Consider the following 14,098-nt stretch of genomic DNA (forward strand, 5'->3'; position numbering starts at 1 on the left):
CTTGTAACCCCAGTACATCTAAGTCTTGTAACTTTAAATGTTTAAAATATTATAAAGAAATTAGGCCGAAAGTTATTTGGAGGATGCAATAATCAATGCTTGCAATGCTTGAGAGTGCACATTTTACGCTCTAGTTTAAAAATTGCACATTTTTTACGAATTAACTGTAAATTTGTGCTGTTCCAGTAGATGTCCTCAATTTTTTTTTTTAATAAATCGATTTTCTGCATCGATTTAAAAATAAATAAAGGGTTCGATAATCGATCTAGTTCTTAGATTTTATTTAATTGTCAATATAATAAATTTTCAGTAAAGTGCGTCTGTAACTCGTCCCGTTTACGACATCTAATTTGGTAGTTCAATATAAAGCCCTTCTGAACAATAAAATAAATATAAAAAATACTGCATTAAAACAAAGTCAAAGTGATTGTTCACAGCAAAATTTATTATTATCATCTTCTCTATTTATAAGAGTTGATGGTCGAAAAATAGGATGGTTACAATACGTATTTTCTGAAACGTTGCTAGCATTCTTTGTCATGCTTTAATCCGCATTACACAGTATATACTAAGTTGAATACAGTGTGTAACGCCTCGCTAGTGCATCCGCTGGTAGTTCTATCTAGTTATTTTGGAGAAGGTGGTAGTGAACTATGTTGCAGAGCTATTATTGGAAAAAACATAATTCTTCAAACCGTTTTATCGTTGGAAGAAGAATTTTTATAATAAATCTGAAGGTAACGTTCCAAAAATAGGTTTCCATTTTGGTAGTTAGGTTATAAACTTATCAAAAATTTATAGAGGAACGTAGTTTTTTTTGTGGTTTTTGAGGTAACTCATGTAACAAAACAATTATCATTTGAATTAGAGATCCTAGATTTAGGTTAGGGAATCGTTTAACAAGGTAATATATTCCTATTTTACATTTTTAAATTATTTCATTTCATTTACGAGTAGAATGCAATCTAGCCTCAATTCCCCTTGAGATTATTTCAGAGAGTACGTGTTCAAAATAATGCAGGCAATAAAAATGTCATTAAGCTATTAAACATTATTAATTGACAGTCATTAATAATTGAGCCGTTACTTTAAGGTAAAGCAAAGCTCACGTTTTTAGTGAGAGCTAGTTGAAATCCATTTTATGCAGCAGAAATTAGAAAAGATTAGAAATTATTATATGATTAGATTAGAAAGATTAGAAAGAAAGAAAGAATATGTAAATCAATTACATAGTCATAATTTCCTCAAGTCACCCAAGCAGATTTTATAGGTTACTAGCTGTACCCGTTCACACGTTGCTGTGTTTGAACAGAGAGGCAGTTTTGATACCTCAAACATAATTTATTAATGACCAAATGTGTACAATACATCGAAATGAAAATGAACAATAAAATTATCCCTACCTAAATCCCAGTTAATGTTGTTGGCGGTGGTGACATTGCTCTTGCACGTACATTTTCTGATGTAAAATACACACGCTGTCCATTTTCAAGATGTACTGCTAAATGAACAACCATTGAATATCGTTCATGAATGGAAAATGATATACAGGTAATACGCCGTACAGCCTCATTGCTACTTATGAAGCGTCCCAGTTGATATTGGGTGACTTCATCGTTAGATGTAGTTGTATTTTCCACTCCAAACACTCGCATATCGCTTCCTGTGTTCACATATTTGCAAATATATTTTATAGCTTTCACTGAATTGCAGTACCCAACATTTATGTGTGCGTTATACGTTTTTAGTAGTAATGGAGAATATGGTACTACCCAACGATTATCAACGTCAATAGTATTGTTGAGTTCTTTTAGTTTAATGGATTTTCCACCATCTTCGGTATAATTTATTCTCGTATTAATAATTGCAAAAAACTGTTTTTCATGGTTACACTTTTAACAAATATTACTAATTAAATGTTATTTTGATATTTTTGGGATATTTGTTCGGGTGCACCTAGAACCCCAACTCTGATTTAAAAAAAAAATTCCAAAAACCTTCCCGGGGATATACCTAATAATTTCCCAAATTTTCACGGCGATTGGATGTATGGTTTTTGAGTCTATCGAGTAAAAAAAAAGTAAAAAGTAAAGTAATCGCCTATTTTTTCAGGCGGTCTTCACGTCCAACTACCAATTAGGTGTCGCGGACGGAGGCGACTAGCAAACATACTTTACTGTAAATTTCTTTTATTAACCATTAAATAAAATCCAAGGCCTAAGACAGGGAATCGAACCCAGTACCACAATACATCTTAGCTTCGCAGGTCTCGCCTCTAACCGCTCGGGTACCGTGGCGCCTCGGCCTTTTGGCTAAGATCAAAGTGTAGTATCTGTTCTTATCAGCTTAATCTAGCGAGTACAGACAGACAGACACACATTCATTTTATATACGTATATAGATAAAATTCTAAGTAGTTAATTCAAAGCGATGTGATAATTGCCTTGATAGATATTCTAATAATGTATTAGGGGTATATGTTGTCTGGTTGCTGCGGAGAAAAAACGTAATAAGACCACAGCCTGCCTTAGAGGGGTTTTTAAAGATCTGAACCATTTACAGCATAGCAAAATGCAGCTAATAAAGCTTGGATGCTGAAATAGTCATAGCGATGGGTACATTTATTTTTGATTAACTTATTGATTCATTTTAGTTAAGTTGTTTTGTGTTATAACCAATGAATACGTCTTATTGGTCCCTGACAGGTTTAGTAAAAACGTTTCTCTTGGCATTTCAACAACTAGACGTTTCAATAGTTTTGTATTGAAGCACTATACTTTCTATGCCTCTAGTCTCATAGTTTTGTAAATTTTTTTATTTTATTTTAATGTTTTTCCCCCTGCTATCATTATTATGTCCTATTTCTTTATTTTAAGTGTGGTTTATATCCACTTTAGCCTGTTCTATTTAAGTACCACGTGTTTTTGGGCTACAATTGACGTCTATTGTTATAAGTTAAACATTATCTAAACAGAATTTTTCTTTTAATTAGTTCTTTTTTCTCTCTGCAGGTTGCAGCACATTAGAACCGACATTTTGGAATAAAACCTTTAGTCAGGTTTACAGTCCTTACGTTTTATTGAATCGAAAAACAATTGTAGTTCCATTAAATGGTTCAACTTAATGTAAATATTAATTAAAAGAAAGGTAAATTTTGTTCATTCTTTCTCAGTACCGCATCAGTTTTAAAAGTTTAGACAGATACTTTTTTATACACAATTGTCCACTCCTAGTCGCACAGTTGACTGAATGTGGACAATACTAGGCTAGAATGAAGCGTAACTAACTCTAATGATCTGTACAGTAAACTTCTTTTTTGCTGTATACACAGTAATAGATCAATTTGATCTGATTGCCAACATATTATAGGATAAAATTCCTCTAAAAACAATGGTTAAAACTCTGGTGTCTACCCTTACCAATCTATATTCTTTTATGCCTTACTGTAGCTCGCGTAACTTACTTTTCTACAAACAGAGTAGTTGTTCTTAGACAGTAGGTTTCAATAATATACTTTGTTCAGTGTTAATCTAGAACTTTAAACTTTAAATCATAGTAAATAGGACTATTGGTGCATTATTTGCAAGTTCAAATAAATACTTTTTGGATATAATATGTCAGAAAACTGGAGAAGCCATTCCTAGACGATTGCTCTATCTTTAAACTGATCTTCATTCTATTCTGAACTTTGTTACGTCAATATACTGAAACATCATTTTACAAGCTTACTTAACTGCACTTAAATGAAGATTCCAGCAAAAAATGTTGGAATTAAAAAGGTTTCAAAACTTAAATATGTGGTGTAGATATAAAGTTTGAAGAATATTTGTTTTAGAGAGCAAAAATCTGAAAAATTTATTCAGTAAATACGTAGTTTTGATCAATTTCCTTAAAATTTGAAATTTAGGTTATATCTTCTTCTTTTGTTTTTAAACTCATGGGCGCCCTGAGCTATTTTCAGTACACTGACGGCCTGCGGACTGTTTCCTCTCCTCACTGACATCACTATCACTGGACAGTGAGCTTAAGCTTCTAGGCGAAAAAAAAATCGTAAGCGCCAGCAGCTAGATTCTATCCCCAAAATCTCCACGTTAGAATCCAGTATGCTAAACACTTTTTCCTACATAATTCCTATATCTTTATCTCTGAAGATACATTACACTGAAATGGAAAGTTAGAGGAAAACCTAATTATCTCCTTCCTGAATGAGAAGGATTGCTGTCTTGTACTGTGTTTACACGCTGTACTGGTGATTCTTAGATGCCCATTCTTGAGTTATCTGCTGCTTCCTTGAAAAGCAATATTTATGTCAAGATTAACGAAAAGCGTAGAAGCGAGAAAATCTCCAAAAAGTGAAAATCTTTACAATAAAACTGTATCCACGGTTCACCGATTATTTAACCACAACCTCATTGTGCAAACATAACCTTAAGCTAAGAAAAAGTAACCTCCCATAATACAAAATAAATAATAGTTACTATTGTTCAGTGACTTTACTTCTCTTTAGTTCTGTGATTGAATCAATTGATTAAAATGCTGTCAATTTTTTTCCCCCATTGCCTTTGTTTAATTGGATACGATCAAGATTTACTACAGCAACATAGATTGCCTTTGATTAGGGTTGGTTTGATTTAGAAACAAAATAAAGGGTTCAATTGAAGCTAACCTCCCTAGTGTCTTTCTTCAGTACAATAATTTATCTATCTAGTATACACCCAACCAAGTACCATCCTACATACATCCTCATTTACTACCCAGTTTCCTATTACTTACTTCCAATCTACCAATCGTGTGTAAGGTATAGTCCACCTTTTATTTATCTCTTTTAATTTTACCAGAAAACACTAGTTTACTTGGGGAAACCGCTAGAGCGCTCTAGTGCTGCACCATGTGCTGAATTAAGTTTTATGTCCTTATTTTATTCAAGTTTAGAGCTTTACAAACTGCTATTTATTGACCTCAATTCAATTATTACTAACCTGCATCCAAAATAGCTATCCTTGTTTGGCAAAAAATAAAAAAAAAACAGAATGCACTGTAATGGAATAATTTAAAGAGTATTCTCTTAAAATATATAATTTAAATTATTTATTGAATTATGGGAGACTTTTCCAATGAGGCTTCTGAGGTCTTGTTTTACACTTCATAGGAGGCTTTCACTTAATAGGGGAAATCATTAATACATCAAATTAAAAAACAAATAATCATGTAATTCAATTATTATATACATATAATACGAGGTCTGTAAATTAAGTAATGAGACTGATTTTTTTAAATTTTTTTATTCAAAAAGATTTACAATTCTATATTGTCACCTTCAAAATAACTTCCTACTGAAGCCACACAGCGCTGGAGACGTTTCTTCCACTCCTCTTAGCAGTGCTCGAACTCCGATACTGGAATAGCCTTCAGCTGGTCGGTTACAGCCGTTTGAATGTTTTCCGACTGTCCCAAAATGAGTTTCCCCCCATTTTCTGGAACGTGTCATTACTGGTGACGAGTCTTGGGTGTTTTGAGTACGACCCAGAAACCAAGCGCCAGAGCATGGAGTGGCACACTTCAACCTCTCCAAGGCCTAAAAAAAGCAAGATCAAATGCATGCTGATTTGTTTTTTCAATATCCACAGAATCGTCCTCAAAGAGTTTCTACCTCAAGGTCAAACGGTCAATCAACACTTTTACCGAGAGATTCCTTGAAAAAGTTCTCGAAAAAGGGTCATTCGTGCGAGACCAAACATCAAGAAAAAAGTGGGTGTTGCATCACGATAATGCTCGCTTGTTACACAGCAATTTCAATAAACTAGTTTTTGGCCAGTAAAAACATTACTGTGGCTCCTCAGCTTCCTTATTCTCGCCTGAATTGAGTCCTTGTGACTTTTTTTTCTCTTCCCGAAGTTGAAAAATCACCTCAAGGGAACTCATTTTGGGACAGTCGAAAACATTCAAACGGCTGTAACCGACCAGCTGAAGGCTATTCCAGTATCGGAGTTCGAGCACTGCTATGAGGAGTGGAAGAAACATCTCCAGCTCTGTGTGGCTTCAGAAGGAAGTTATTTTGAAGGTGACAATATATGAATTATAATTCTTTTTAAATAAAAAAAATTTAAAAAAATCAGTCTCATTACTTAATTTACAGACCTCGTAGAATACACAGACTTATCACTATGAACCGTCACGTAAAATAGATTGGAGGTATACTTTGATGGTTCTTTGTTTAATTTTTACTGGTTTAAGCACTCAGTACAAAGTGGGATGTTCGCTTCTATCGAGTGACTTCTTTAATTACTTTATTTAATTACTTTAGCAGGACGAGGATATTAGTACTATTTCACTGTATTTTTGCTCCGTTCTCATTCTAAAGATAATCTATATCAGGTGGCAGCCCATCGCTAAACTCCTTCTGAAATAATTAAAGTATTTTTCAAAATGGACTTCACTGATTTTCTTTTGAAAAGTTTTAAGTTTAGTTTTTGATTGCTCTTCTGGCAATTTCTGTTTGCTGGTAAAAATTGACCAATTCTATCTTAGAAAACTTATCATATTTCCCACAATAGTATTTTATGTGGTTGCAAATTTTCGATTAGTTTATACAAATTTGCTAGTTTTTACCTATGCAGCAAAAGAGTCGAATGGTGTGCAATAGTTTTCTAGCATTATTACTTTAGCGCGTGCCTCTTGCTGTAAATGTTTTGTCTTTATAGCTGCACTAAGGCGTAGATAAGAACCGCATATTATGCTACTTTATCTAGAAACTTGGCGTCTACGATTTAAAGAGAAGCATCATTACCACACTTCTATAACCAACAGAAGAATCATAACTCACATTATTATTATTTTTTTTTTTGTTACAGTGTGTTGTGTAATATTAAGTAATGGACTGAGAAGGTTCTTTTTTCCGTCACAGGGGAATAATTCAATGAGATTGTACGAATAAGTACGATGTGATTCATTCTGAGAGAGTTACAGGAACTGTCTGATGAACTACATCCGGGCATGGAGGGGGACTCATTGCTAACATTGTTCACTGTCTGAGAATCAGTCTAGGATGCTGTGTATATATATCTATTTATTATGGTATTGTTCTCTGTAAGATTATTAGTACCTCCATACGTCGTCAACTCCTATTAAATAATGATATTACTCGATTCATTTCCTTGTAAGACCAACGCCTTAATTTTTTTTTCTTTTTTTCTTGCAGGAAGTAAGTTATTTTTATAATATGAATGGTCACTTACACACTTATAGTATCCAAACCTTAAAAGAGATTTTAATTTATTTTGGTTCTTACATTGAATGTATTGTTAAAATAATAGTACAACGCAATGCCGTAACCTCACTAGACGATCACCTATAATCAGAATTATAGATACATAAAACTTCATTAGTTAGAATTCGTAAGAACATAATTGAAGAGCTTGGTGTAAAAAGGAGCCCTTATTGTAACATATGTTCAATTCTACATCTTTTGGTGCATAAACGAATCTTTATGCAGACTCGTTTATTATTACTTATTCTCTAACCTAGATAAGATTTGGAGCAAAAATGAGGTTTCTACTGCAGATAACTTTCTTTTGCTCCAAACAGAAAAGATGACGCAATTAATCAAACAAAAATTTTTATATTAGCTTAATTTAATGTTTATATTAGGTAGATATTATTATTATTTTTCTTTTTGACGAGTATATCTAACATTCGCTTCGACAAGACACAAAATGCCACTTAAAAAGCTCAAAAACAAGAAATCTGTTGACTAAAGTACTTAATATGTACTCAAGTTTTACTGAAAATTATGATTTTGGTGCAAAAAAGAGTTAGCTGCAAAATAACTTTTGCTTATAGCAAGCTTAAAAAAATGCCCTAGAAAGATCAAATTGAGCCCCAAATATATTAACTAATCCTTACAGCAGGCACAACATAAGGAATAAAAAATGCCCTAGAAAGTTCAAATTGAGCCCCAAGTGACCCCATCACAATATATTAACTAATCCTTACAGCAGACACAACATAAGGAATACATCTTAAAGCATATTTAGTTTTTTGTCCCTACTAAAAATTTTAAAAAACTGTAGATAACTCCTTTTTGCACCGAGCTCTTCAATTATAATTGAATAACTGCAGCGCAATTCTCAGAAATTAAATTCAAAAAAGCTTTTATCAAAACTTGTTTTCCAATTAATCGATAACCTTATCAGTTGAAACTGTTTCTACTTTCGATACGTATAATAAATCGAAAAGGAGACTATGTTGAACATTCGCTTCAATACTATCACCCAATTCATTTTCTCAAGTATCTACAAAATAGTACGATTGTCTCAAAAGGCATAAAAACCATTATTATTCAAAGAAACAACCGTTACTTAGAGTTGTTCATGAATATGCTTTACTCTCAAAATTTAATGGTAGCTTTTTTGAATAGTGATAGTTTTTATTACTGTTCAGAGAATTGTACGAGGGTCGTTTGAAAAGTCCGTGCAAGAATAAAAACTACTTAATTTTTTGGGGTAAACCTTTTTTATTTTTCAACATAGCGAAAATTCCCAAGGTTTTTCTTTGAAAATTTGGTAAATCCTGAAAGTTTCCCTCATTTCTGGCCGAAGAATTTCTAATTTTTTTTGTCATCTTAAGAATCTGGTGTTATGCTTTCAGGTTCTCAAGACCATTCCTGATGACTCATTACCTGTTCTTTCTATAACACAAAAACTTTTGCAGACTATTCTTTTGTCGCCTGTCTGCTGTGTACGTGTCTCCTATATCAAAAAGCTATGGCTCTAACTTCTCTCTAACCTGGGATTAGTTACCATTTCACTAGGCACTTTTACAATGCTAGCAAAAATTTCTATATCTTGTTCCTTAGCTATTTCAAAAATACTATCACCCAATTCATTTTCTCAAGTATCTACAAAATAGTACGATTGTCTCAAAAGGCATAAAAACCATTATTATTCAAAGAAACAACCGTTACTTAGAGTTGTTCATGAATATGCTTTACTCTCAAAATTTAATGGTAGCTTTTTTGAATAGTGATAGTTTTTATTACTGTTCAGAGAATTGTACGAGGGTCGTTTGAAAAGTCCGTGCAAGAATAAAAACTACTTAATTTTTTGGGGTAAACCTTTTTTATTTTTCAACATAGTCTCCTTTTAGACTTATACACTTCGTCCAACGCTGCTCTAGTTTGTTGATCCCTTCCGAATAACAGGATTTGTCCAAGTCTGAAAAATAGCCATTCGTTTCCGCAATCACCTCCTCGTTTGAATAAAATCTTTTTCCCGCCAGCCATTTCTTCATATTGAAGAACAAATAGTAGTCCGAGGGAGCCAAGTCTGGAGAATAGGGGGGATGTGAAACGAGTTGGAACCCTATTTCCATTAATTCTGCGACCACAACTGCCGAGGTGTGAGCTGGTGCGTTGTCGTGATGGAAAAGGACTTTTTTGTGGGCCAATCGTAGGCGTTTTTCTTGCAGCTCGGTTTTCAAACGGTCCAATAACGATGAATAATATGCACCTGTAATAGTTTTACCCTTTTCCAGATAGTCGATGAGGATTATTCCTTGCGAATCCCAAAAGACAGTCGCCATAATCTTTCCGGCCGAAGGAACGGTCTTCGCCTTTTTTGGCGCAGATTCCCCCTTGGTAACCCATTGTTTAGATTGTTCTTTGGTCTCAGGAGTGTAGTGATGTATCCATGTTTCATCCACAGTGACGAAACGACGCTTAAAGTCCTGAGGATTCTTCTGGAACAGCTGCAAACCGTCCTTACACGATTTCGTTTTTGGTCAAGCGTGAGCAATCGCGGCACCCATCTTGCGGATAGCTTTGTCATGTCCAAATGTTGATGCAAAATATTATGTACCCGTTCATTCGAAATGCCCACAATACTAGCAATCTGACGCACCTTCACTCTTCTGTCATCCATCACCATATTATGGATTTTATCAATGATTTCTGGAGTAGTAACCTCAACAGGGCGTCCAGAACGTTCAGCATCACTTGTGCCCATATGGCCACTCCGAAAATTTTGAAACCACTTATAAACTGTTCTAATCGAAGGTGCAGAGTCACCATAATGTTTATCATGCTTCTCTTTAGTCTCCTGAGGCGTTTTGCCTTTCATAAAGTAGTGTTTAATCCACACACGAAATTCTTTTTCGTCCATTTTTTGAAAATCACTCGACTTCCTCGATTCAAACGAATGCCAAACACAAAGAAATAGACCGATCTGGCTGAAACTTGGTGTGTGTTCTTCCAAGAGATGCTATTAACTAAACATAACCTCGATACGCGCCAGTGGTGCTATCTCTCTGACTTTGCACAGACTTTTCAAACGACCCTGAGGCGTTTTAGAGTACGCTGTAGGTACTCTAAAAAAAAATAGCCGCATGTATTTACAGAAATAATTATTTTTCTAAAATAAAATCAATGTGGGTAAAAAGTGTTAAACTAGCTTCAGTATTTTTATTTATTTATTTTTTTTTTAGTCGAAGAAACACCTTGTAAAATTAGGTTAATTAATTTAAAACTGTTTATTCTTAAGAAGATGCGGTTATCTACTTTTTAAATCTGTCCGGTAGGACAGTTGTATAAGTGGTTGATCGTCAAAAAACTGCGCGAAAAAGTATAAATTTGAAAAACCACCCAACTTTGACAATTTTTTTTCTCTTTTTCTATAAAAGATAAAATTCCCAATTTTTTTTTAAAATGTAGGGCAAATCCTCCTTTATGACTGGAACTTTTTGCAACAACATAGATTAAATAGATTTTGAGAAATACGTTGCTGAAAATGGGCAATAACGGCATTTACAAAAAATATTCTTGTTGTTGTTACCTTTTTTTTGTAAACAACGTAGCGCCTAAACGCGCGAACCGATTTTCATGAATGAGGTGTCATTCGATTCGGAATTTTATGTAGATGTGCCTTTGGGGGGTCTCGACGCTGTACATCGAATGGGAGAGGAGTTAGCCTCATATATATGTTATGAATCTGAAAGTTATCTTTGCTTGTACGAAATTTTTAATTGTAGACTCACTTCTAGGGTCAGCAAATTTCGGAATAATTCTTAATTTTGAAAATAGGAGCCTTTTTTTTCATTCCCTATAAGTGTAATTAAATGAATAAAATTATAACGAAATATGAAAAATGTTTGCAATTTAACTAATTGTAAAAAGTGAATGTTCAGCCGAGTCATAAATGTTTTCCTAGTAAACAGATAAACCTAAAAGTATTAAATCATCATTTTAAAATTGTGGCTATTTTTATTACTTTTTATGACTTGTATTTTAAATTAAATGATAATTCTATTCTTCTTTGGTAATAGTTAAATATAGTAGGATTTCCTGCGAAATGTTAAACACTAGTAAGAGGATAACAGAAGTCTTTTTCCTTGAAAACCTTCCTTCATTTTGGTGTTTGCTTAATTGTCTGGATAATTTTGATATCAGAGACAATGATTGGTAGATTACATTACAGGATCTGGGCTGGTCCTGTTCTGTGGAAGCGGTGCGGTCAAATAAAAGAGTTTTATTCTGCGAATCTCATAGCAGTGGAAACTTGCTGGGCACAAAATTGCCAAAGATAGTGGATCACAATGGAATTGACCTATATCAGGGATTCCCCCTTAAATTTTTCGATTTATGTCAGAGCTTGGCTGAATGCCCAACCTTTGTGTCAATCAATCTCAGCATGTCCACATTCTTACTGTATATTTTATTTTATAATCTCTCTAGCAAATTACCCCAGAATACGATAGGGTTTTACATCTGTGCCATAGAGTTCCAAGTGGCTCAGGAAATTACTTACTTTAGGATGTCACACGGCAACCTATCGTTTCCGGCGTAATTTTTCCTTTGTTTTCCATACCAAAAACCCATTAAAAAATAAACTTATTGGGCCAAACCCTATGGGTTTGCAAGATCACTGTGAAGTTGTTGTTGAAGGTAGGGATACCCAGAGGTCCCTTATCCTCCATTTCCTCCTCCAAAAGAGAGACAAGTTAAGATCAGAAATGAATGGAAATGTTTAGATAAAGCCGCTTGAACGCTGCTTATCTAAGCATCCTGAAAATGATTAAAACCCTATTTAACATTTGTTGAGGCCCTTTTACTTTTTCTTCAAGAATTAAAAAAGGAGATTACAACCTGTTCAACTTTCATGAAAGATCTAATGATGTTAAGAAGTATAAATAACTTATGTCATTAATTGTGTTTTGTATACTTGAATCAAATTGCACTTTATAAAACGACAAAGCTTTCAGTCACTACAATTATTGAATGTAATAGAACCAATTAAAAAAAATAATAATTCATAAAAAAGAGTAGGTGTTGTCCAATTGGCACTTTTTATACCACCTCTTATATTGTTGGTCTAGATTAGAGAACTGTTTAGGAGAATCGTTTGCTATGGAATAGAATCCTCGCAACTAATGGTCATTCGTCACGTCAGCATGATTTATATGCTCTTGAAACCAAACCTTTTGAATTAGGTTAATAGATTGGGGTTTTTATACTATCGTATGGAAAATTATTTTTTTTCCTCATCTCATTTTGTACAAGATAGTGTCCAATAAAGTTTTAGATATTGTATTCATGTTACAAAATAGTTTTCAGTAGCTTGAATAGCAATTTAAGACGTAAAAAAACTCCATTCCTGGCCAATTCTTGGCCTCAGACAATTCCAGTCCCTTATTTTCCAAAATACTTTAGAAGTTATCTCTTCAAGATAACTCTTCTTCTTTCCTGACCGTCTTCTTTCAACCACCATTGTTAATTTTGTACCATTAACCATTGATCGTAGCCGGGTCCCAAGCTGGGTCATGAAAGGAGCAGAGAAAGGTTGCTACCTGAATTGGTCAAAACAACAGACCGTCTCAAGGATTAAGGGATCAACTACCGATTATTATGTCCCCCCTCAAGCCGCAGAGGCCTGAAGAAGGTGGCCCCCTTCAGCAGCGCTAGGGGACTATCCGTCACATATCTCCGATTATTTACCGATTAAAAGAAGCAAGAAAGAGGAAGCCAGGATTGTCTTCTTTGGGTAAGACCCGGCGAAGACACGGAACCACTCTCTTTAAAGAACTATTAAAATAATCTTTACAGTAATATCACTCTACGTCAGAATAATCTTTACAGTAACATCACTCTACGTCAGAATAATCTTTACCGTAATATCACTCTACGTCAGAATAATCTTTACCGTAATATCATTCTACGTCAGAATAATCTTTACAGTAATATCACTCTGCGTCAGAATAGCCTTTATAGTAATATCACTCTGCGTCAGAATAGTCTTTACAGTAATATCACTCTATGTCAGAATAATCTTTACAGTAATATCACTCTATGTCAGAATAATCTTTACAGTAATATCACTCTGCGTCAGAATAGCCTTTATAGTAATATCACTCTGCGTCAGAATAGTCTTTACAGTAATATCACTCTACGTCAGAATAATCTTTACCGTAATATCACTCTACGTCAGAATAATCTTTACCGTAATATCATTCTACGTCAGAATAATCTTTACAGTAATATCACTCTGCGTCAGAATAGCCTTTATAGTAATATCACTCTGCGTCAGAATAGTCTTTACAGTAATATCACTCTATGTCAGAATAATCTTTACAGTAATATCACTCTGCGTCAGAATAGCCTTTATAGTAATATCACTCTGCGTCAGAATAGTCTTTACAGTAATATCACTCTATGTCAGAATAATCTTTACAGTAATATCACTCTACGTCAGAATAATCTTTACAGTAATATCACTCTAAGTCAGAATAATCTTTACCGTAATATCACTCTACGTCAGAATAATCTTTACAGTAATATCACCCTACATCTATTCAAGTCTGATCAATCTGATATGAAGAAAAATCTGTCTAATTTAAAAGCATCTTTAAAAATTCTATGAAAGCTCCTCTTAATTCTTTATAAGTAAATTTTTTTTGGGATTGTCCTTTAGAAATACTATTTAATGGGAACCAAATAAACTGTTTACATAGTTTGTTTATAAATTTTGTGCTAAGTAAGATGTTTTAAACTCGAACAATAAAACCTGACCTAAACAATAAGCTAACAAATTAGAGTTTAAATTAAGGAAGT

The 14,098-nt window shown here is 33.9% G+C and overlaps 1 protein-coding gene and 1 non-coding gene across 5 annotated transcripts in view; both read left to right on the top strand.

Annotated features, from left to right (window-relative positions):
* The window catches only part of Argk1 (Arginine kinase 1), a 137,853-nt gene that overhangs the window by 106,932 nt on the left and 16,823 nt on the right, over positions 1–14,098 (top strand). The gene's annotated exons all lie outside the window — the stretch shown is intronic.
* LOC141459020 (U2 spliceosomal RNA) lies at positions 2,293–2,493 on the top strand. Its single transcript, XR_012461364.1, has one exon. It is a non-coding gene; the product is annotated as a U2 spliceosomal RNA (small nuclear RNA).

The sequence above is a fragment of the Rhodnius prolixus genome, unplaced genomic scaffold (genome assembly GCF_049639745.1).
Source record: "Rhodnius prolixus isolate KJV_2025 unplaced genomic scaffold, Rpr scaffold_5, whole genome shotgun sequence".
Classification (NCBI taxonomy): Eukaryota; Metazoa; Arthropoda; class Insecta; order Hemiptera; family Reduviidae; genus Rhodnius; species Rhodnius prolixus.